This window comes from Cryptotermes secundus, unplaced genomic scaffold, assembly GCF_002891405.2.
Source record: "Cryptotermes secundus unplaced genomic scaffold, Csec_1.0 scaffold209, whole genome shotgun sequence".
NCBI lineage: Eukaryota > Metazoa > Arthropoda > Insecta > Blattodea > Kalotermitidae > Cryptotermes > Cryptotermes secundus.
Genome location: NW_019727789.1, coordinates 1110090 through 1136187, shown reverse-complemented (window position 1 = coordinate 1136187; position 26098 = coordinate 1110090). Strand labels below are relative to the sequence as shown.

The following is a 26098-nucleotide window of genomic DNA, read 5'->3' as shown; positions in this document are numbered from 1 at the left end:
ACTACTACTACTAGCTCTTAAAAAGTAATAGTAACTCCCTTAATAAAAATTTTAAATATTTCATGTAACTTTGCTTACTTTATGCCACATGAAATAACACGGGCATGGAATTTCCTGGAAATTTAACGAATGAAAAATTTAATAAGCGTAATAATATAACGATGGGAAAATGTATAACACCGTGGAATTACGAAACAGAAATCAGAAGCGAATAAGATGGCTGGTTGCGTATGGGACACTTATTGCGTACATCACAAAGACTGTAATAAGAAGACAAAATTAATCTCGAAATTTACGATGCAAGAACTTTTGTATTATATTTTATAAGAGTCGGGAGGAACGAGGAGGTGGAAGAGGAGTGAAACTCATCATCCAAGCTATAAATATGATAAAAAGATACGTTATCAAGCTTCACTTCGATCAACTAGGTGCATGCATAAAACAAAGACTGCTAGCGAAGAACTGCCATTTTGAATTTCACGTCATGACGACTAAAGCCGAAACCCTCTTCGCGAGAGGGCGTGAAAGGCTCCGTCATTATTTCGGATGTGTCACGTCAACTTTCCGGCTTGTAGCATAGTGCCTCAACCAACTACGCTACCGCGTGCCCCCTGGCTACGGGCTGGACGACCGAGGGGTCGGAGCTCGAGTTCCGGTAGTTTAAGAATTTTCTCTTCTCCATATCTTCCATACCGGCGTTGGGGCCCACCCGTCCCCCTGTCCAATAGGCACTTGGGCTCTTTCCACGGGGGTAAAGCGACAGGGACGCGAAGCTGTCCACTCACCTCCAACTAGTGCCGGGGTCAAGAATACAAGTATGTGGGCCTATACATCCACTCCTCTATACCCCTTCATGGCATAATGCTTACTTAGTTAAGTACAGGGACAACTTTATCTTAATCGGATTTGTTGATCACTTACAATTCGTAACCACAAGTAACTATTATGCTCTCACTGTTCTACACACTTCATAAATCACTGTAAGACACACTAAGTCTTCTCAGTCTGTTAGATTCTTCGCTAACTGTTGCTTGGTAGCGGCTTTCAGCAGCAGACATTCCCCTTCCCCGGGGCTCCCGAACTGTCTCCGACCTCAGCTAACAGCTTCTCACAGCGACTGAACACGAACAGTTATCTGACTCAGTAACTCACCGACTTTCTCTACTAACTGCAACTCCTAACTTGTCCTACTTATAATATCTCGGCACGAACAGCGTATAAAACACTGTTCCTCCATTGCAGTGCAATTGTTGCCTTATAAACATGCTTGTTTGCGGAGTCATTTAGCAAGGGCACTTGCATAGTTGATTATTTCTGTGTCGTTGCCCTGCAACGGGTTTACATGCCACAATGTTTATATTTTCAGAGAGAATTTTATTTTATTGATGAAATGACTTACCTAATAAAGGAAGGGAATTCGTATGAGGATGGTAGTGAATCGAAACCCTTCAAAGCGACAAGGAAAGAAAGTAGAAATCCCTTTGTAGAAAGGAAACATTTCACAATGATACACTTTTACAGATCTTACCGCTTACTTGGAATTTTACTTCACGGAGAGAAAGAGATTCGTGGATTTGGTGTAGAGAACCACTTCATATTGAGCACCATTTTGCCGGCAGGCACTTTTTTCCCTCGTCCACAGATCCTTGTATGTAAAATTGTATTTCCATCTCCAGTCTCCTCAGGTTTCACAAAACATGCGAACATTTTCTTTATTTTTATATTTTTAGAGACGCTGGAAAACGAATTTCATTTATGTAGCCTCGATGTTGCTTGTACGGGGTGGAAAATATTTAGATCTATAAAAGGAGATTGGTAGGATTTAGAAAATTTTGTAATGAGCAGTTTCATGATTTATGTCCTTCGCCTAATATTATTAGGAGTATCAAATTTGGAAGGATTAGATGGACTTGACATAAAACGTGTACTGCAAATTTTGAAATATGTACAAATATTAAATATACCAGAGATACATACAAATATTAAATATACCAGAGAATGACCCGTTGACATCAACAGCGAACAAAAAGCTAATAAGAGAATCCAGTTTTTTTAAGCTGTCTGATTTAAGGGAAATCAGTTCCTTGTTAAAAAAAGAATGCATATGAAACTGAGAATGTAATTGGTTAGAATAACTAGTGAAATTTAGAGATTGATGCTAGTAAGGAAGTTGGTCTAGAATGAATGCAAAGAAACTAAGTATATTTCAACAGATTTGATCAACGCGTTGCCAGGCAACAGCTCCGTAAACACGGTCCAACACGCAACAATAGATACGGCTGTGTTTCCTATGTCGTCCGCGCCAAGCAGCGGTGGAACAACGGGGTTATGCAACCCGTTTCTAAGTAACTGTTCAGTAAACATACTTCCGCGTAAGCGGTGACATCACATAACAGTGGATAGCGACCACGTGACGTGTTTCATAAAATGCTGGGAAATTCTTGAGTAGCTGCACAATTTGCTGCTTCTCAAGAAGGGCTCATCTCCGTGGATTTAATAAAATTTAGAGACTTGTTATGATAAAGGGCGATGTGATTCATGCATAAATGGGCTGTAATTTCGTTACGATTCAAAACCAATTCTCGAGCACCGCATCACAAATTAAAGAACTGCAAAAAGAATTGTCTGGAATTTATCCCATATATTGCGTTAATAAAGCAAAAATGTAGCCATACTACTGGGGAAGTTCTCTGAAGTCTTGAGGGAAATATTGAAATAAGTGTACACACAATTCTACATAGCCCTTCCGAGAAGATACTATCACGTGATAGAGTGACTGTAGATAGGTTTTGGAATGGTAACTGGAGTTATTGAAAAATTACAATAGTAACTACGGGTAACTATTATTGCCATCGCTAGTTCACACACTCCACAGTTCACTACAGCACGCACTAACTCTTCTCAGTCTGAAGTGTCTTCGTTTGTCGTTGTCTCGTAACGGCTTCGAAGGCCATAGATCCCTCAATTTCCGTGTTCACGTCCATTCTGGCCGGCAACTATCTTCTAGAATTTGGTTAGCTGTAAGATAGTTGCCGGCCAGAATGGACGTGAACACGGAAAATGAGGGATCTATGGCCTTCGAAGTCGTTACGAGACAACGACAAACGAAGACACTTCAGACTGAGAAGAGTTAGTGCGTGCTGTAGTGAACTGTGGAGTGTGTGAACTAGCGATGGCAATAATAGTTACCCGTAGTTACTATCTGTAATTTTTCAATAACTCCAGTTACCATTCCAAAACCTATCTACAGTCACTCTATCACGTGATAGTATCTTCTCGGAAGGGCTATGTAGAATTGTGTAGAATTACGTTTCCTGCTTACAACATCTCAGCACGAATCGCACCGAAAACACCTCTCCTAACAGCTCTTCTGAAATTGCGTCATATAGCATTCGCACTGACCGCGTGGAAAACACGGCTTGTCAATTACTTCATTGGTGCGTGTTAGGAATCCGTTGCGGCCGTTACCTAGCAACAGCTGTTGTTTACAAAGTCTTTACTTAGCAACGGGTCTACAGGCTACAAGACATTTTCCAACGCAGTCTAAAGTCATATTCCTACGTGTCTACTGTTGAGGTAACTGATGTGTACATCTTATACGATTGCCTTACTTTCTTGTTGAATATTCTTCGTATAAAGAGTAGGCATATTCGGATAGAATTTATTCAATTATGGCCCTTTGGCAACAACGGTAAATAGAAAATGTTGTTACAGAAATGTTATCTGATTCAAAAAACACCCATTCCTTATTAGAAAGAAAGAACTCTGGCTCGTTCGTGGTCTACTACATGTACTCGTATGGTCATGCAGTGTGCCTGTGATAATTCGTTGCTATGGTAACAAAAAATGCCCAATTTCAGAGACTTCGTTCGCAGTTACAAAACTTCTTTTATACATATTGTATTTCAGCATCCTGAGTACAAGGGAAGACTGCAGAACAGCATACACAACAAAAGTACAAGACTTAGAAAAAGACTGAAATAGCCGCCAAAAGTTAAGATGGGAATATACTACGAAAGAAATTAACAACAAAAACAACGATGTGCTTAAGGGCACAGAGGGCCGCGCCATAGCTCAAGCGGTTAGTCGCTGGCTTCTCACCGCGGCGGCCCGGGTTCGATCCCGGGTCTGGTCAAGTGGGATTTGTGGTGGACAAAGTGGCCCTGGGGCAGGTTTTCTCCGAGTACTTCGGTCTCCCTTGGCCACCATCATTCCTCCAATTGCTCCACAATCACCCTCACCTATCATCTGGGGCTGGTACAATAGGCCAGAAGTGGCCGCAGTACAAGGGACTTAGTCCCACCCCACTAGCAATAAATAAAAACAATAACAACGATGTGCCTAAGGGCACAGAAGTCAAAGTGTAAAGTTCAGTGGTCTCCCCAATAATAAAATTTGCTGATGATGGACCAAATGTAGCCGAAACGTATAGCAAAATGATTGAATGTACTCGTATATACCGTATTTACGCATGTCGCAGTCGCACATTTTTTGCCAAAAATTCAAGAGGAAAACTGGGGTGCGGCTTATATTCGAAATATTCGAAATCACACTTCATTTAAAAAAAATTATATTCATAATTAGTAATACAGGGTGTAATACTCCTGAAATAATATTCCAAGAAAATTATATTTTCTATAATTTCTGTCTGAAAATTGTGCTGCGGCCTATACACGCACGCGGCCTATACATGCGTAAATACGGTAGTTAATGACATTTTAAAATTCTTAACACACACCTTAAGAGTGGTAAATATATTTTAGTGTCTCTTAAACAGGTTAGCTTGTTGCATTACCGACAGAAACTTACGATCTAAAATTTGTTTATTGATGTATATAAATTCTGATTGATTGCCCTCTTTTTGTTTTTCAGGCTTCAGAGAGAACCGTAACAGAAGTGCGCACATTTTGAAGACACTGCGGTAAGTAAAATGTAGATTTAAATATGGTCATTTTGTGGAACCTGGAAGCACGCGGATTGTTGCCGTCCGTGCGTGTTCATGAAGTTACAATTTGCAAGTTGCGTGACTAATGCACTGCCCTAAATGTATCCTCCTAACACAGCATAGCAGAAATCTACTGACATTTCAGAGTTCAATTTATATTAAGAACTAACCTCGCTGGCACACTGAGAGAATTATTATTAGTAAAAACAATTTTACGTGCTGCATTATATTAACCTTACACTGTTAGGGCTATAGCTGATCACAGTGGCGCGCGGTCTAACGCACGAACTTCCTTCGCTCGCTCGAACGCTGGGATGGTGGGTTCGAATCTCTTTCCAGGTATGAATGTCTGCGTTTATTCTCTGTTTATGTTAGCTAGCAGCTTTGCGACGGACTGATTCCCTTCCAAGAAGTGCTATGCACTGTCTAAAATTAAGAAACTGAAGTGAAACGAAGCTTTTCACGGATGCTCTATCCTCAAATTGGGAGCAACAGGAACATATTGACTGACTGACTGGTAGATACTGTGGTCAATTAGAGGTGGAATTTCGGAATTTCCTATTGTGACCCGAACGTTGGGATAATCAATAGCCTGACTGAGAGTCGAACCGTGTACCACCCGAACAAAAGGGTAGACATCGAGAGCTGCAACAGACTTCTCGATCATATGATTGTGATTGATGAGCGGGAAGGGATTTGGAAAGGAGGAGTCATGATATTTTTAAGACAATAATCCCAGAAATATCCCCGAGAGATCAAGCAAAACAGTAGAAACATGTCCGCCTACGTGTGACAGTAGAACCTAGAACTTCCGGACCAGAGGCAGGAGTGCTAAGCACTACACAGTGACGGTCGGACTTTCGTCTGTCAGCCAGTCTCTGGGAATTCAGTGAAACGTGACTAAATGAGGAAACTGCTGGCCTGCTGATAGGCGCTGACGTTCATTAAACATTTGTACTTTGTACACTGACGTGACGGAGGCCAAAAATATGTATATTCAGTAGGGCTTAGCAGTGAGAATGTTAAATCTGAGCATTTATAGACTTACATGCTATTTCAGGTGCGTTCTCTTACAGGGTTTTGTCCGGGAAAACGACCGTAGCTACCGGATTGAATTTCAACTTTTACACCGATTTAATGAGTATGTTTAGAAGAAAAGTTACTTTTCTCATTTAACGAATATTCACCCTTATTTTTAAAAATATTTGCCATTCATTCTCCCTCACTATCATCGTACTCTTAATTTAATTTCGTAAACAATATTAATGGCGCAGGGCTCTACAACCCTTTGGCCCTTGTCCGTTTTTTTTCAGTTTCTTAATCCTATGCACAATCAGTAGAACTCCTTGGACAGGGGATCGGCCCGTCGTAAGGCCGTTACCTCCGCACAGAACAACACAAATTCAGTATAAACGCACAGACATCCATGCCTCAAATGGGATTCGAGCTCGGAATCCCAGTGTTCGGGAGAACGAAGACGGTCGATGCCTTAGACCGCGCGGCGACGGTAATAGGCTATACTAATTCCGTGGCTTTAGTCCGAAAGTGAACTATACCGACCGAACTACCGCCGCTTGTCGGCGATGTTAGTCTCAACTTCAGTGGATAGAGGGTGTCGCGTGGTCAGCTAAACAGATTCCCACGGTCGTTAATCTCGAGGAGGATGTAAATAAGTAGATGTTACAACGCTCTGTAGTAGGTGGGTGGGTTCAATCTGATCATATTTTGTTAATACACCCATGTCCGGAAACGCTTCCTTTTGGCACTAAGGGTCACAACGTTTCCGAGAGGATGCATAAGTTTAAGGGGATGTTATCGTTGTTTTACATTATGAAAGTTGCATCAAAATGGCGGCCGCCTACTTCATTGCATATTCTGCCCCGCCTGGCTATGTTATGCTGAACCGTTTCAAAGATTTCCGGCATTTCTCGGATGGTTCCAGTTGCTACTGAAATTCTTGCAACAAGATCATGTAGTGTCTCCACGGGAGTCTCGTACACCGGGCTTTGCATGTGCCCCCAGAGAAAGAAATCCAGTCGAGTCAAGTCAGGGGAGCGAGGGGGTCAAGTTATTGGGCCTCCACGTCTAATGCATCTGTTGCTAAAGGTTTCATCCAAATACTCACTGATGACATTAGTACAGGGTGCTGGGGCGACATCATGCTGGAACCACATTTCATGACGGACTTCCAAAGGCACCACTTCTAGCAGCTTGGGTAAGGTCTCTTGGGGAAATGTTAGGCAAATGTCACCAGTAAGCCACAGAGGTAAGAGCTTCCTTCACATTTCAGAGGCTCTAGCACGTAAACAGAGAGTTTCCGGGCACAGGTGTATTAGCAAATGTGATCAGATTGACCCCATCTATCTACCACAGAGCGTTGTAGCATATATTTATTTACACCCTATAGATGAAAAATGTAAAGTTATCCCTGAAACAGGCCGCGAAGACCCATAGGATTGTGAGACGTCGAGACTCCCACTTTTTTTAGATAATCGACTCACAGATGGCGGTGAATTTGTCAACCTTACGCGCCGGCCGCCCTTTACCCCCCAGAAGGATTCCTGGTACTCATTTCTGTTAGAGGCTGAGTCGACCCCAGGGCCATAGTCCTGCTGGAAGTGTTAGGTTAATTGAAAGACCCAGTGACCTCGTCGGGATTCGAACCCCCAACATTCCAGCTTATAGCATAGTGCCTCAACCAACTACGCTACCGTGAGCCCCATCGGATATATATATGTACTTGTATATCACTCTGGAACAAGGTACGCAGACTCATAAGATCTATTTATAAACATAATTCATGTGGTGAATTATATTAATTTTAATGGTGCAATTTAATTCCAAATCTGAATTTACATCATAGATTTGCTGACAATACACTTCTGTGTATACCTACTAGTGAGTTATATAATATAGAAATATTTTCACGTATAGGGATGCGTGGCTATAGACTGGGTATAGATTATTTATTGGCTTCATTGATAACTTGTATACACCTCTCAGAACTACACTTTACAATTCACTGACACACACAGACTAGTGTCCTCAGTCTAGTACAGTCTCCACTAGCCGTTTCCTGGTAACAGATTTATACCAGTCTCACTGAAACTGCAGCACACATAAAGTTTTCTTTGCACAGCCTAATTCCTTTCTCGCCATCTCTTCTCAATCATCTTCAATTGCCGTCTCAAAGGACTCTCTCAATTATTATTCAGCTGGCCTGGGAACTTCGCTATTTAGCCTTGGGTCAAACCTAACAGAAAACACCGTTTTCATCGTTATATCTCAAAAACACCTCGATTGTTGCTTCTTTATTAGTTGCAGCGGGAACGTGTTTACCGAGTCGTTGCCTAGCAATGAACGCCTACTCCGGTTCAGGCTTTCAGGTGTCATGTTGCAATACGAGTATATTAAGAATATTTTTATATATTTCATTGCGATGTTATTTACTTCCTCTTCAAATGATACCAAACCGGAGCATAACTGTCTATTTCAGTGCAGTTCACGTGTTTTCTTGACGAGCTTCCTGTTATTTTGCACATTTCAAGTCTTCTGGTGTTTATTTATTGGAGACATATCGATCGTTGCAAAGGCAGTTGCACTGGACATACTAAACTGCAGACTCAGACATTATCTTCCTTGTGTTCTGTTGTTGATCATGTTGAAACATCCACAAACAAAGAATTCTGTATTTTGGGAAATAATGCTTTGTAGCCCGTCAAAAGTCAAACGATGTTTTGCTGTCTGCTTCATTCTCCTTGCTTATCTTATTCATCAACCCTGAAGATTGACTTGATACGAGTATATTACTTTGAAACGTCGATTCACATTCAACGCACTATATGGCGTTTTATCCGACAAGAGAGATCTCTTCATAACCACCGGTGTGAGAACCTCAATTCCCACATCGAAGAACGAACGTGACAGATACTCGGTTATTACGAGTAGTTTAGGAGATGAAATGTGTGGACGGACATGACTTGCCAGTACGAACTGAGTTGTTCAGCTGTTAGAACGTAGGAAGTTTATCCTCCTTATTCTGTGAAACATCCTTACTGATTTTTGTCTAAGAGTGTAACAGTGGCATTAAGCAGATGTGCCAGAAAAGTTCAGTTACTGAGTGCAGTAAGCGTGAGACAGTTGGCATAACTGTAGTCGGGAAACTTGTAGGGAAGCATGAGACAGTTGGCATAACTGTAGTGGGAAACTTGTAGGGAAGCGTGACACGGTTGGCATAACTGTAGTCGGGAAACTTGTAGGGAAGCATGAGACAGTTGGCATAACTGTAGTGGGAAACTTGTAGGGAAGCGTGACACGGTTGGCATAACTGTAGTCGGGAAACTTGTAGGGAAGCATGAGACAGTTGGCATAACTGTAGTGGGAAACTTGTAGGAAGAAACCAGTCGAAAGATATAAGAGTATATAGGAGGATAATATCAAACTAGATCTTGGACAAATAGGGCGATATTTTATGATTTGCATTCGTCTAAGTCAAGATAGATGAATGTCATTCCCGTAGGTCACGATAGATGAATTTTATTTCCCTAGGTCACGGCAGCCGAGCGGTCTAAGGCACGTACTTTCTTCCCTCGCTCGGAAGCCGGGACCGTGTTTTCGAATTCCACTCAAGGCATTGATGTTTCGTGTGTGTATGTGTTTATTCTGTGTTTGTGTTGTCCTGTGTTTAGTTATAGAGGCCTTGTGACGGGCTGGACACCCGTCCAAGGAGTCCTACCATCTGTGAAATTATCTTGAAACTGAAAATCAGCCCTGTGCTTCACAGCGGGAGCGAGAGGAGAGAGAGAAGTCACCGCAGATAAATTTCATTGCTTTAGGTCACGATAGATCAGCTGGCAGACTCTTCAATTTCCATAAAAAAAGGGGAGAATTACCTAACCAGCTGAGCGATTGTCAGCTTCTGAGGAAAATTTTTCATCATGGAGCAGGGTGAGGTCTATACCAGTATAATACTTACACGATACGATATGCAACAACTTCTTCCTCGTAGTAGGTCCGTAGAGGGACAAAATTTCCGTAAGCAAAACTTTATGAGTCAAAATTATGGAACCTTTTCATTAAATGAGTATGGTTAGATTTTTCGGGATTAACCACTTTCGTCCTATAATCACTTCTCTGATGAGAGAAACAGTCTTCTTCTTGGTTGAATGGGATAGGCTTACGTCGAGTTTTGAAGCCCGCTGCACGCAAGTGAATTAAAAACACGCAACAGGGATAGTTCGCAGCTGCTCTTTCAAGATTCTAAACTCTGACCTGTGCAGAAGTCGTAATTTTTAGCGAAACATAATTAACAGAAATGTAACGGGCTCTCATTTCACTCCTAACATCCCAAACAATTTGTTATTCTCTAATTGGAGAATGCAGCCTGCCACACAAATCTAATAGCAATATTAATACTTTGGATATAAAATTAATCCGGTGTGACTGGCTCTGGTTTGCAACCAGTGGCTTGTTTCTATGATCATAACATTGAACACCGGCTACCGTAACGCTCTTCCAGCTCTTTGACGATCTGAGATACAATTATCTTCTCAGAAAGGACTTGGCTAAACGTAGTTAATTAGTCATATCCTGTGTCACGTGACGAAGTTAAAATATTTGGGTAATGGGAGTAAAATATCAAAATTTGATTCATGAAGTAATAATCAGAAGATTGAACTCGGGTAATGCTTGCTACCATTCAGCTCATGCAATTTTGTCTTCCCGTCTGCGGTCTAAAAACGTAAAAATTAAAATACATAGAAATATAATTTTGCCTGTGGTTCTGTATGGGTGTAAAACTTGCTCTCTGACATTAAGGGAGGAACATAGACTGAGGGTGTCTGAGAACAGGGTGTTGAGGAGGATATTTGGACCAAAGAGAGATGAAGTTACAGGAGGTTAGAGAAAACTACACAATGAGGAACTTCATAACTTGTTATATTGGGTATTTGGACTTTATCCATCGTCCTGGTTTTTAAGATAAAAACACGACGTTTCGGAAACTGGATCTGTTTCCGTCCTCAGGTGAAGGAAAGCACCTATTCTGTTGGGTCCGTTAGAAAGAGCTAGCCTCAGTCACTGGACAAACCGATGTCACAAAACATGAAGATTATAAACACCTGGTCTCTTTCTAACGGACCCAACAGAATAGGTGTTTTCCTTCACCTGAGGACGGAAACAGATCCAGTTTCCGAAACGTCGTGTTTTTATCTTAAAAACCAGGACGATGGATAAAGTCCAAATACCCAATATATCAGTGTGTTATACACCATCGTCAGAATCCTATAGTAACTATTCATAACTTGTGCTCTTCTCCAAATATAATGACCATGATGAAGTCAAGGATGGCGAGATTGATAGGGCATGTAGCACGCATGGAAAATAAGAGAACATACAGGATTTGTGAGAAAGTTGGAAGGAAAGATACCACTAGGAATACCTAGACGTAGGTGGGATGATAATATTAAAACGAATTTTCGAAAAATAAGATAGGGTGCTATGGACTGCATCCATCTGGCCCAGGGTAGAAAACAGTAGAAGGTTCTTGTGGACAAAGTAGTGAATTTTCCGTTTCCATGAAATGTTGGGACGTTCTTGAGTAGATGAGAAATTGGCTGCTTCTCAAGTAGGACTCAGCTCTATGGTTGATATTACCGAGGTGTTTCTTGAAAAAATCAACACAATTCGATTTCAGCTTCATGTAAAAGAACTGCTTACACAGAAACGAAGCGAACGGATGTACCCTCGCCCTATACCTTGTATTTTAGGCATCCCGTACCAAATTTCAGCAAAATCCGTCCAGTGATTTCGGAGACGAGCCTACAGCACACGTAGATATGTGTAGATTTTCCTCGTATGGCGTTTATCCCATGAGTTTAGCACCTGTCTCACGAAACCTATGAATGAAATATTTGTTTGTCTGCTATAGAGAGACCTGTTACCACAATGTGTTTTTGAGCAGCAGGTACCCCCGGCCGATCCTCAACCCGCTTAACTGCAACGGAGTTTGTTTCTACTCCTCAAGTTCGCAGTTGCCTCAACTTTTTATGTGCGCGATATTCACGCTCCGATTGGCCCACGCTTAACGCTCCATTCCTCTTCTACCCATCACACAGTTTAGACAACATTTGTCTTGTGCTTGTCTTCGTCGTCATCATCATCATTGTCACTGTCCATAACAAAGCACATATCAAAAACAAAAACAACGACAAACGCGCCTGCCTCCTCCTCTGTCCTTGAGCCCAGGCAGGGAAATTTGTTCACGCGAACTGAGGTACTTGTGAGATAAATGCATGTATATGATCGTCACCCACATCATCTAATGATTCGTTCTTGTTTCATTTAATGACGCTTTTCAAACGGTACAAGGGACCGCCTCTGTGGTCTAGTGGTCAGAGTTCTTGGCGACAGATCCAGACGGCCCTGGTTCAATTTCTGGCGCTGTCAGATTTTCTGAAAAGTAGTGGGCCTGGAACTTAGCCTTGTGAGGATAATTGAGCTATTTCAAGGAAACAGAGGTTCCGGTCTAGAAAACCGAAATTAACGGCCTTTGGGCTTCGTTGCGCTGACCACGCGACACCCTCTATCTGCTAAAGCTGGCACTAACTTCGCCGACAAGCTGCGGTCACTCGGTCTGTATAGTTCACTTGCGGACTAAAGCCACGGAGTTCGTTTTTGTTTCAAACTGTACAAGGACTTGCAGTCCTAAAACTGTTTTGTTAGTGTAATACTTAAGTAAAGCACCAAATGCAGTTTAACTCTGTAGATGATGATAGGTTTACTTGAATAAGAATTTCTCCATTGCTTGCAGTTATATGTAGGCCTGTGTTATTCAGTTGAATCTTATTGAGAAGCTAACATACGTTACATAATGGGCGGAAGGCTCAAGACCTACTGGACTCTGAATTTCAGTCACTTGTATTATTGTCGTCTGTCGCCGTATAGTCTCGTAGCTCGTTACCGATGTTTTGGGGAACGTACTATCTTCGGAGTCTGAATAGCTCAGTCGGTAAATCGACGGGCTACGGCCGAGAAGGTCCGGGTTTGATCCTCGGCAGTGAAAAATTTTTCTTTTCTCCACACCGTCCAGACCGATCCTGGTGCCCACCCAGCATCCTATACAATGGCTACCGGGGTCTCTTTCCCCGGTGCGTAAAGCGGTAGGAGCGTGAAGCTGACCACGGACCTACGTCTAGTTCCGAGGTAAAGAAAGGCGGATCTAGACCTCTACTTCTCCGCATGCCTTCATCGATTAGTGCTTCATGATTAAGCACAGAGGCAACTTAAAACTTTTACTACCTCCGTCATAAGTTTAGGAGACTGCACTCTTCTACTCTACCCTGAGGATGGAGGCCTCGACCTCCAACGAAACGTCAATGATTTGACAGACTACACGGCGCCACAACTCAGAACATACCAGTCGTCTCCGTGTTAACCTCAAATTTCGTATACTGTTTAATGTTCTTTCGGTCGCCGTATTTGTACTTTGAAGGCACTCAGTCTTGAGTAGATAGAAGTCAACACATTCCAGCGAAATGATTAATCTCTTATCTTCATGATTCATAGATATTTCATGTTGTTACCATGTTTCTTTTCTGTATCATGGGGATACACGTAATCAGAATTCTGCAGCCAATTGATTGAGCAGTATGGTGATTTGAAAGTATGTCAGTGCTCATGCTGGTTCGTTAGTGCTAAAGTGATTGAAAACATTCTGTAGAATTTACTTCTATCTGAACGAATCGACCTTCTGGGCATTGAATTCAAACGTTATTTAAAAGACAAACACGTACGTGCGCGCACGTGCGCCCACGCACGCGCGCGGAACTATGATACCTGTGTCTTCACTGAAACAGACTAAAATATAACAGCTAAATATTTGCAATAAAAAAAGAAAATATTTCTCTGTCAATTTGAAACTCAAAAGAGATCCTCAGAAACGCAACAAATCTATTCTTGAGAGATTCATTCATTCATCAGTAATCTGTCAAGACGACAGGTCCACAGTCTCTTCCAAAACAGTTCCTCCACTTAATACGATCTAGAGCTTTCTCCTTCAAATGAGAATATCCTCTTCTGTCCCCAAGGTCATCCAGCATCTTCTTACGTCTTCTTCCTCGTCTTCTGGTCACTTCTATCCGCCCCTCTATCTTTCCTTCAATAACTTCTTTTAGAAGGCAGTTACTGCGTAAGATATGACCAATCCAATTAGCCTTCCGTTTTCTTATTTCGTGTGGGATATTCCTCTGCTCACTGACTCTAAATAACACTTCTTCAAATTTTGAGAGAAAGGGAATAAAAATTAGTGAATTTCTACAAGCAGAATTAAAGCGTTAAGGCAGCTAGAAGAATTGAATATACGAGCGATACATATGAAAAAAAAACCTACGTAATGAAAGAAAAGTTGAAGAAAGAATAAATGAGCTGTTAGGTCAATAACGTCATAAGCAAGAGCAATTAAAAAAGAGCACACATGTTAGATACATAAGAAATGAGCAAACAAGGAAAGATAGTGTGACACATGGGGCTCGATCATATGATAAACCAGGGCATCAGGCATCGGCGTGGCATCTAGGAGGTTGGAGAATGGGTGGAACAGTCATGTCTTATCCGAAAGGATTGTCGCAATAGCGCGAGGTGAGTCATGTAAAGCCTCCGGTAGTCCCCTGACATTCTGTTTTCCAAACCGGGCCACTCTGTCCATAGAATACGAGACCACATTTCATAGCCATACAAAACGACAGTCAATAATTTATGTGCATGAACTTCGGTGTAAAGTACAGCAAAAGGAATGGTCGATGTTCTAACTTACATTTTCCAGACGGAATAAAATCTGTATCAGTGTAAATTTCTATTTGATCTTGCACTCGCTGAGCAAACAACAAACTGTGTGAACCTCAATACACGGATTCACAAACCGACCGGGCTCTTGACAGATATGTTCACTTATTCATCATCAGAGCTTTCTTTTCTAACTAAAGCTATCAAAATATAGCCCGTTTGTATCGTCCGTGGGATTTTAAGGGGGATAGACGGTCAGTGGATTGAAATCTTATACAGGCCGCACACCGGCATGCATCAAGACACGATGTCTGCGACATGACGGAAAGAAAGGAGAAGAGTTGAAACAAATAAGATTATGAAAACCGCCGCACACCCGCCTGATTCATGATGCTGACGTCAGCTTCATGCTGGCCAGTCACGAATGAAACAAGACTGCGTCTTTTATCTCGTGTCTTGATGCTTGTCTTGATGCAGTTGGTGTGCGGCCGCCCTTAAACGCATCAAAGAACTGTAACAAAATCGAATCAAACATGAGTGATTTAAAGTTTGGCAAGAGTGTGGCAGGATTGCACTTCTGGAGGAGTGTAACCTCTGGGGAGCACTTCCGGTAACCTACTGTAGATCCCAAGCAATGGATAAAGCCACCCGTTTCGGCGACTTACTTCCAACGCGTGAACATCGGTAATTCGATTACGTGATATATTGGGTTAGTGTACTGCTCGGACTGCGCTTAAGGAATCTGAAGGAAAAGGTTTGAGTCCTCTGCGGTGTATCTGACTGAATTCGTGTGTCGGGTCTCGGAATATCTAACTCAGAGCGAATTCAGGGAAGGAAGTACACCATCTCGCACGCTCAACTGCTCCGGTCCCACATACACAAACACACACACATATTCCCTTGTGCATACTAATAAATTAACTAAACATAACTGCTCCAGTAGTGAAGAAATCAACGAAACTTGAAGATCCATTTCCGTGTTTATATCAGTATATCCTTGAGCCATATCCTGAGTCAGCTGAATCCAGCCCCCAATTTCTCATTACATTTCTGTAAGATTATTAGATATCCAAGTGGTCTCTTCTCTCCAGGGCTTCCTACTAAAACCTATAGGCATTTCTCATATCTCTCATTCGTGTTACATGCCGTATTGTTCTCTATTCGGTCGCTCTAAAAATACCGTTTGGAGAGGTGTGTAAATTATAAAACTCTACTTCTTAGATCATCTCGGGAAATCGCCAGTGTTAATGTTGAGTTAAAAACGAAAGTTTTGGAGATCTCCTCCGCCTCCATCATCAGGGTTTATGTGGTAGATGTTCATATGTCTCCAGTATACAGAGTAATTCTAAATTATTGTCAGGGTTTCCGTGGCCTATAATTTCCAAATCCGAGCAGATAAAATAAAACTGCTGACGAATAAGAATGTGCAACTCAAAACATTTTATTACCCATAGAGTCTATATTGCGGAATGGAGAATAAAACTCTTTGAGTATACTTCTCGTATTCCATAAGCAGTTTTATTTTATTGTTTTCGGTTTGAATATTATAGGATCAGGAAAACCCGACAATAGTTTAGAAACACCCCAGCCCGTCAAATTCAATTGGTGTATTATGCAGCGGGAGGATGGCGTCAGAATGTGTTCACCCATCCAGCTCTAACATACCACCTGTCGCTTAACCCGGTGACCCTGTTACCAATTATTTTGTTTAGGTTTTTGTATGTTATTCGACCCCGAAATTCGTTGCGCTGACCACGCGACACTCTCTATCCGCTAAAGTTGGCACTAACTTCGCTGACAAGCGGCGGTCCCTCGGTCGGTATGGTTCGCTTGCGGACTAAAACCACGGATTCATTGTTCTTCAAAAGAAAAACACTTTGTACTTTATCGTTGGGGAAAAATTTATCTTACTATCGATAAAACAATCCGAAAATCTTTCTAGTAGACCATCGGAGACTGTTGACTGTTTACACTTGACAGAGTGGCTTTTACTGAGAGCAAGGCATCACCTGGGGGCGTCGGACGCTCCTCCCGTCAAATTTGGTCAGCCCATAAGACATTAATTCAATTAGCGTCTATGCTACCTAAACAATTACCTGCAGCAACATGCGGGATGTAACACACTATTGAATGCATTTTACTAGTCATAATACAGTCTATAGATGTTGCATAGAAGTAGACCATAATTGATTTTACATTCTTGATACCCGATATGGAACAAAAGACTAGAGATATCGGAGGATAGATTTTCTTTGGAGATGCAGCCACTTTTCATTCAACCACACCTTGGCACAAAACTGTTCTCAGGTGAGTTTGTTCATTATGTTCATCTAATGGACGTTTTCACAAAGGGCTGGCAAACATCGATCAATTTCCAAGACGATAGCCTTAAACACAAAGAAAAAAATATGTGTTAAATCGGGGAGGTGAACATTTTATTAAATACTGAGGAATTCTTGGAAATTGTCTGCAACATTCTGTTTTAATTGTCAAGTATATATACATGTATTGTACACTTATTAAATTCTACACCTTGAGAACAAACCACATTTATGGGCTTCGGGGCAGTTTCCATCACAAGTGTTCTAGGAAAGGTATATCAATTACTGAGTAACTTCGTGGAGAACAGAATTTCTAGAGAAGTCTCGGTGATAATTTCTAAACTCAGAAACAAATTTCCAGTATATTATGGCACTTGGACATTAATTATTACCGTATTTACGCATGTATAGGCCGCACACTTTTTGCCAAAAATTCAAGAGGAAAACTGGGGTGTGGCTTATATTCGACATATTCGAAATCACACTTCATTTAAAAAAATATATATATTCATAATTAGTAATACAGGGTGTAATACTCCTGAAATAATATTCCAAGAAAATTATTTTTTCTATAATTTCTGTCTGAAAATTGTGCTGCGGCCTATACACGCACGCGGCCTATACATGCGTAAATACGGTATGTTGATTAGAGCCCGTCAGTGGTTCCTGTCCGAAGCCAGATGAATGTTGTCCCATGTATTAGTGACTACTGACGAGGTTTTGACTGATGAATAGATTTATTGACAACTTACAGTTTGTAACTACGTAACTATGACACTAGCGCTGATTTCCACATTACAAATCACTCCAGACTAAGTCTTCTCAGTCTACTTTCACTAATCCTTACTTGGTCATAACTCTCAACAATGGCAATTCCTCTGCAATGTCTTCACTAGACGTTTCCTGGTAACGAATCTTCAGCTTCCGTTGCCCGCTGGTTAACACTCCACAGCTGAACTTTTAACTGCACTGCACCCATTCGCTGAACAAAACATGGTCGGTCGAGTCATATAGCCTCAGAACGGACTCACAGAAAACGCTGCTTGCAACACCTCTAATGTTCCGTGATGTCAGCTCGTACGTAGCTTACCCAATCTCTTCATAGCAACGGCTGTGCGCGTCACCTATCTTGACACCTCCTTTATTGTTGCGTACGGGCAATACATAGCAACGGCTGTTTCTCTACCTCCACAGCTCTTGCTCTGAATAAATACGCCACAATATGAATCAAGTCCGTATTCTCTCGGGCTAAACAGTCGAATGATCCTGACAGCTCACCCCCACAAATACCTAGATGTGGAATGTGTGGGCCTTACCTCCACTCAAGCTGTACATTTACAGGCGTTTTGTTTAGGCACGAAAGCAATTTCCCTGCACCAGACTGATCGTGACGTTCTGCTAGAATTCTCATTAAAATCTGTCTTGCAACTAATTAACTAATAAAGTCGGGTCAGAGATAGAATGAACACAATCCCCTCCCCACATCTCTCTGCGTATCAGCTACGGCCCTTCATCGTGGCTTTCCCCACCCCCAACTCGCTTCATTTTTATTATGGCGTCTGTTTCGCCTACAGACACGCACGCACACACACACTTTCTCTCTCTCCTCCTTGCTTTCTCAGATTGTTATTAGTGTTGACGGTAGAGATGTGTGACGTAGGTCGAAGAGGTAAGAGGCGACCGAGTTGAGCATAGCAACAGTATTCATTCTCTCCGAGACCCTAATACAGAGTGTTTCTAAATTATTCACGGGGTTTCCGTGGCCTATAATTTTCAAATCCGAAGAAATAAAATAAAACTCTTTGCGGAATATGAAAACATAACTCAGAAAGTTTTACTGGATTTAGAATAAATACTGCAGAATGTCACACAACATCAGCATGCGCAATTTTATATTGCTGCTTCCTGCTTGANCTTCTCTAAGACTTTTTACCGCCAAGTTTCGGCATTTATTCGTCGTCTTCTCACCCTAGTCCCATTCCTAAGTCTATTGATAAAATGTGGCCCCTTCTGCTACCATACAAGTGTTATTTATCTATAATTTACATTCTATTCTATCTTCCATTATCCTTTTCAGCGATAAGCGGTTTTATGAAAAAAAAAAAAAAGATCTAAAGCTCTTAATGGACAGTAATGGGACTGAGCTTTCCTGGAATAGTATCAGCATAATTGCACTTGAACCCTTCGGCTTAGTGGGGGGTGGATTCCAACTGGGTCCACTCCGCACGGCGGCCACTGATTGGCCTATTGTAGCCTGCCCCGGGTGATTATGATAATGGAGAATTTGGTGGAATGAAGATTGGCAGGGGGAACCGAAGTACTCTGAGAAAACCCACCCCAGGGCCATTTTGTCCACCACAAATCCCACTTGACCAGACCCGGATCGAACCCGGGCCGCCACGGTGGGAAAGCAGCGGCTAACCGCTTGAGCTATAGCACGGCCCTTGAACCTTTACTCAATGCATGCCATGTTACGATAAAACCTGAAATGAAGGTTTATAGATAACATCTCTCCTGGGCAAGTCAAATGCTCATTATTAGAATCCGGTCATACCCTTTCCAAATGATGAACACTCTGGAGCCCAGATGTGGGAGGTTACCTGAGTGTTATAAAAGGGTCTTTGCTGGAAGAAGTGAGTTAGTTGGATATAGGTAGATAGCGGGAGATATTTGTTGTCAGAGATAGAGAGTTGGTCAGTTGGACGCAGTTAGTGGGAGATATGCTCGTATATTGTCGGAGATAGATATTTGGAAGCTGGAGATAGAAAGTTACGGCGACAAATGTCCGCGTGTGGGACCTTGAGGAATTTATTAAGAAGTTTAGCGGTCCACGGAGTAGTAACCGAAAAGTGTGCAAGCTTAATGGAGGATTCGTATAGCTATCCATCTGTCCATTTATCTAAACATCAGAAATACATCTTGTTCGCTATGTTCAAGTGATGATGTAATCCCTAACTCCAGGAGTGTGATTCCCATCCCAGTTTCCAAAGCAACCAGTGTTCTGCTGAGAGAATATCTCATGACCACCGACTGGTCGTAGTGGGCATAACGACTCTACTGAGAAATGCGAGAACTACCGGAGTAAGTGCGAGGAAGGATTCCAGTGGCTGGTGTCATTGGGACGGTTGCAGTGTTTACAGCGCCGTAGCATAACAATGGAAATTATTTGATTGTTGCTTGCGTATTCGTTGTTGCGGGAATGTTTTTACCGAGCAGCTGCCTATCAATGGACATTTCCCCTGATTTCACTATTCCGGCTTTCGGACATTATGTCGCAGTATCATGAAACCTGTGGCTGTATTGGGCGATACAGTAAAGCAGTGCAAATACGCCGGTGCTGCCACAGTCGCGCGCCCTGAGGAGCGGATGTCTTCGGCTCAAGGACACTGGGGTTCGTGGTTTCGAATTCCACTCGAAGCACGGTTGCATTTCGGCTCTTCTTCTATCTCTGTTGTCTTGTGTGGGTAGATGCCTTACGACGGGTCGATCCTAATCTAAGGAGTAGTCACAAATTTTTAAAATATGTACAAACAAACAAAAACTCCGTGGCCTGTAGTCCGTCAGCGAACTATATCGACAGAGAGACCGCCGCTTGTGGGCGAAGTTAGTGCCAACTTTAGCGGATAGAGAGTGTCAAGTGGTCAGCGCAACGGATCCCCACAGCCGTTATTCTCGGTTCTCTAGACCGGAGCCGCTGTTTCCTTGAAATACCTCCTCAGTTATCCTCACGAGGCTGACTGGACCCCGTTCCAGACCCACTACTTCTCAGAAAATCTTGTAGCGCCGGGAATCAAACCCGGGATCTCTGGATCTGTAGGCAGGAAATCTAACCTTCCATAAATTTGTTCTGAGTTGGGGCAGACAGAAAGGTCTAATACGTAAGGAAAATAAAACTAATAGATGAATTTACGCAGTAATTTAAATATAATACAGCTGTACCTTATACACCCAATTGAACCGTTGTAGTGGTTAGGAAAGCCGTCTCTTATCCGGGTTGTCTCTGGTTTGAATCTTTGGCCGGAAAGCGAAATATGAAAACTCTTTGTGGTCTTCCTCAATTCATCCGGATTACGTGTATGAAGCTTTTAAATTATTGAATAATGATTAACGTCATCCAGTGTGATTCAATTTATAGTTATATCCTCAAATTGAATCACAATGGACGGTGTTAATAATTATTCTATAATTTAGTTTACTTGAATGACGGACCATAATAAATAGAGTTAATTTTACGAAGCTTCTAATTATGCAACTGTCCATCCACCTCTTAGTCTCTCTCTCTCTCTCTCTCTCGGGCCCCAATACTCTAATCAACACCTGTTCTCAATCACCTTCAGTCTACGGGTGTGGTTCAAGGTTGACATGGTCTTTAATTCTTTGCAAAAGATGGCGACACCAGAACCAAAAAGTCTTCTCGTGGTAGATGATGGAACACTGCCCACACGTCTTCAACGCATGGTCCTGTCCCTTGCGTCTGCTACTTAGAGGCACTACAAGATGGCATCCGACGCCGTCCCCCCAAGTGTAAAACAGCGCTGTAAATTCTCTCCTCAATTTCAGAGACTAACTTCAACAACCATACAAAACAACAGATAAATTTATAGTTTCTTGCATATTTTAAGCCTAATGTACCTGTATGTGGATAGGAGACAGGGCAAAATATTCTGAACAGAATAGTGGCAAGAATTCCTCGAATTTAATTTCCTTTTGATTTTTATTAATGTAATTTCATTGTTGCTTTTAATCCCAATTAACTGAAATTTGTCACATTTTCTAATGATTTATTATGTCTTTGTGTTACCATTTTCGGGGCAAGCGGTAGCGTAGTTGGTTGAGGCACTCTGTTACAAACGAGTTTGATTCCCGAAGAGGTCATTTGATTTTTCAATTGACCTAATCCTCCCAGCTCCACAATGGCCCTGGGCTCGACTCAGTGTCTAGTAGAAGTGAGTACCAAGAATTGTCCTGGTTAAATTGTGGGCGGAGCATAAGGCTGCAAATCTCACTGTCATCTGTGAGCCGATTGTCTAGAAAATATGAAAGCCTCGGCGTCTCACAACCCTAGGGCCCTTCACGGCCTGTTACACGGATAGCTTTATTACGACATTTACACTCGCCCTGATGATGATACAAATCCATAACACCAACTTTACTGCCATAGTAACTTATCCGGTACTATCAGACTTGAGCTTAACTTAATGTCCACCAAACCCGCCACGCCCCGTCACATCAACTAATGTCTCCGTGGTCATTTCAGTTAGAGCTGTGCTTTCTATTTGGTTCTTACGTAATAGGAGGCCTTTTCATTGCCTAGCAACGTCCTTACAATTTACGGTAGGAGAGAAATACATATTAGTTACAAGGCGGGGAGATAGCTTTATGATATATCATCTGTCTCGTACTGTTTCCGTGGTTGCTGGATCAAATCCCCAGTGGGAGCTTGTTTGTGGCTTCCCCAATCCCTTCAGTAGCATGGTCGTACCTTGCGTAAAATCCTCTTCAAACTGAGCTCATCTGTGGTGTAGGATAGCTCAGTGGTGTGACTGGGTACGGGCTGAATGGCCAGTATTTGATTCCCGAGAGGCACAGAATTATTCTCTTCACCACCACCAAGTGCAAACACACACACTGAGAACAGTCCAGCCACAAATTCAGTTTTCGGGATTCGCTACTGCCAACTTGTGTGTCAAGAGAAAATAAAAATGTATGTTTTTTTGGCTGATAATGCTACACGACATAAATCAACAAGACAGGAAGACCAGTAAACTCCATGGATCTGGTTCGTTAATGAGGAACTGCTAGTCTCTCAGTTACTCAAGAATTTCCCAACATTTTATGGAACCAGAAGGTTAATTACTTTATAAATATTGACTTGTTGGACATTATCAATCGTCCTGGTTTTATTTAAGAACAATACGTGGTAGAGTCATTAAGTTCGTGGACTTTGGTTTTTTTTTTATCGCATCCTATTACAAGGTATTTACATACACTTATGCAGATACACATCTGCCCAAAAAATAGTTGCCGTTGGCCGCTATGCAAGTCTTCCAACGTTGATATAGCTGTCGAAAACATTGCTGAAACATATTGGCACTAAATTCCCGTACGACGCTTGGCGACCATTCCACGAACTTATTGAGTGTGGTAGTATATAGGAGACTGAACTTATCTCCGCCCTCAGGTAAAACCCTGATCAGGTGAACCCAATCGCAGAGTTAATCACTACCTCCTTTCACCAGTCCCAAATTTACTTTACGATTTGCGGTTTACCGCCAATCAGTTCGTTTTGACATCAACCCCTTGTGACTCACGACCAGATATATTTTTCAACTGAGCCCTTGCGGTAATAATCCTTATGAAACATCCTTTCCGATGAGAAGATGGGGTTGACTCTTCTGAATATACTTGGCCTTTTGTTGTATAGGGGTCTAGGATGGATGTATTGTAACATATAATGATATTAAGTTACCTGTATGAATAGGTACAAATACCCAGGTATTGCATATGAATTGGGTTATTTTAACAGAATGTATGTATGAGCTGTTGTAAGCTGTATTCTTCCCCAAAAGTGGTTGTCAACCGGCCGGATATCAATTGAACTTTTTACCCGAGACACTACGTCACATTTGGAGCGCGGGCCGAACAGCGCTGGGAATAGTACTCGTACAGCAGAAGGAGGTGAAGTCCAAGTGACCATCTCTGTAACCATATTTTGGAATAATCCTGGAGTGAGTCCTTAAGTGTAATGATTTACTGACCGCTTATACACACCACTCGAAACTACACGTAATTACAGCTCCACCGCTGATCTCCACATTTTATATTTCACTTTAGCGCCTACTAAGCCTTTTTCCAGCCTGCTTTGGCTTAACCAGCCGTTCCCTGTCAACGGCTTCCAACAATTGAAATTCTTTAGCTTCCCGCGCTCAGGTCCTCTTGTCACAGCCGCCCGTACAAAATTCTTGTCAGTTTCCTCACTCATCAACTGGAAACTGTCACCTCTCACCCTCAACCACATTTTCGGTTGGTTTTCTTTATATAATCCAACAGAAAACATCGCTTTAAACAGTTACTCTATTGTCGTAGGTGTGCTTACCGATCCGTTGCATAAAAGTGACTGTTTGTTGATTCACCTATTTTATAGCAACGACTGTACCCATTACAATATTAAAATGTGTAACATTGAATTTCTTTGTAATCCGTAAGCCGAATGGCCGGTTTACTTCGTTAGACGGGAACATCGAATGAAGTTGCAACGCGGACACTAAGTAGCATCAATTCCGTTTGTTCATTCAGTGTCTCCCTTCAAACATGTGCGAGCAGTAAAGTGCAGAGACTCGCAGCGCGAACTTCTGAAGTGAAGCAACCGTAAGTAGAGATAACATCATCTTCAAAAGAAACCAATACATTCAAATAACATACAGACAGCCCATGACAAGTAGCTTTATGAAATTTCGTTCATATGATCTTTATAATGAAGCGCATTCTCTCGGTTTGGTTTGTCATCCGAAATCCTACCGAACACGTACGAAATAAAACTGAAACAGACGAACTCAACGTCGGCCAGTCGATTCCCCTTTCGCTCTGCTCTGGTGAGTAACCTGCTTCTGATTTTTATACAATTTTGGGGCTTGTGCCCTATTAATCATGGCTGATAAGAAGAGAAATTCTATAAAGAGTGACGATGCTGTAAGAGAAGACGTAGGAAACCTGTGACATTTGAAATAAAGGCAGAAATGATAAATTACGGTGACATGTAAAATTGTGATATCTACTAAGATTTTCATTTATCTGCGTCAACTGTGGCTACTATCTTCAAGGATTCTTGTAGTAGCAGGTAACTATAGTAACAAAAAACTTATAAGATTTTGGCTAAAGTGGAGAGAATTCTCATTGTCTGCATGCATGATCAGACCCGGCGCTTTCCGACCTTGAATTTACGGCAGATTCCTACCAAAGTTTCAAGGTTTCGGTGCTCACGAGTTTTAAAATACAAACAGAACAAAACAAACTCCGTGGTTTTAGTCCGCAAACGAACTATACCTACCAAGCTACCTCCGCTTGTCGGCAAGTTAGTGCCAACTTCAGCGGCTAGAAGAGGTCGCGTGATCAGCGCAACGAATCCTCACGTCCGTTAATTTCGGTTTTCTAGACCTGGCACACAAGTTTCACTTAAGTGAATACAGTATATTTCTTTTTTAGTGTTACAGGAACGTAACCTCCAGATTACAATATTGCTCCTATGGAAAATAGCGATCTGCACTGCAAAATATCCATAAATTTGATAATAAACTTACCGTTGTTAAATAATTCTCTAATNCTAATGATCAAAATGCAACTTGCATTCAGTAACTGCTCGTATTGTAAGCCGTTTGACCATAGCTGGTGTATTAGTCTCGGATAAATCTTCTTTTTATATAGATCTCTGTTATGCTCATGGTAGGACTACGTAGAACACGCTGAGGCCGAAAGACCGAACGTCTCGCCCCATGTTTCATCCACCAGTCAAAAACGTAGGTCTCATAATATTGCGTCTTGCCTGTGATGCTTAAAGATGTTCACGGATATACCGCCACCTCATTCCACAAGACAGAGTCAGTTCACTGTATGTTCTGGTCACAAGTTGGCGATCATCAGGTGCAATTCATACTCAAATTCGTACGAAAAAGCATCAAAACTGTAAAGGACAACAATTTCTAAGTTATAACGCCGTGTTTTATGTTGAAAGGCTCAGCTTGGCACCTTCTTTCACCCTGGTTTCTCGCTCGTCTTATTTTTCTGCCCTGAAGATGGAGGCGACATGTTCCTCCGTAACGTAGGTTGAATTTTGGCACACTACACGACGTTATTTAACGACAGCTGTGAGAACCTTAAACTCTATATAGAGATCAATTTTTAAATTTTACGTTCCAACTCTTATCCGTTTGGTAATTGTTAACAAAGTTCTACGGTTAACAAAATGAAATATTAGTGGTTGATAATAAGTATATGTAATTAGGTGTTAAGAGGACGGAAATATCTTAATGTTTATTTATCGACAGAGGCAAAATGT

The 26098-nt window shown here is 41.8% G+C and overlaps 1 protein-coding gene across 4 annotated transcripts in view; it reads left to right on the top strand.

Annotated features, from left to right (window-relative positions):
- LOC111864982 overlaps positions 1–26098 on the top strand; it is a 258314-nt gene that overhangs the window by 77879 nt on the left and 154337 nt on the right. For 3 of the 4 annotated variants that reach the window (XM_023852646.2, XM_023852642.2, XM_023852643.2), the window contains one exon: positions 4873–4921. The exons of the other annotated variant lie outside the window; for it this stretch is intronic. The gene's annotated coding sequence lies outside the window, so the exon portion shown is untranslated. The remainder of the gene's footprint in view (positions 1–4872; positions 4922–26098) is intronic. 4 annotated transcript variants of the gene reach the window in all.